Here is a 245-nt window from a genome sequence, read left to right as displayed (position 1 = left end):
TATCGTTATATTTTAATGTTCTATCGACAAACTGGTTTTGCTGTTTAAAAGAAGATTTGAAATTTCGTATTTTATGGTCAATAAACTATCCTATTTAACATAAAACGACAGAAGAAGATATACATATTTAATGTTGACGTAATTACAAAGGCATTTATTTCGCTATGAAAAAAATGAACATATAAAACAAGTACTAACAGGGAAATTTAATTGTTTGTACTGATTTTTTTGGAATTGCTTTAGTA

This window comes from Penaeus monodon, chromosome 23 (genome assembly GCF_015228065.2).
Source record: "Penaeus monodon isolate SGIC_2016 chromosome 23, NSTDA_Pmon_1, whole genome shotgun sequence".
NCBI classification, from domain to species: Eukaryota; Metazoa; Arthropoda; class Malacostraca; order Decapoda; family Penaeidae; genus Penaeus; species Penaeus monodon.
This window is presented reverse-complemented; position numbering follows the sequence as displayed.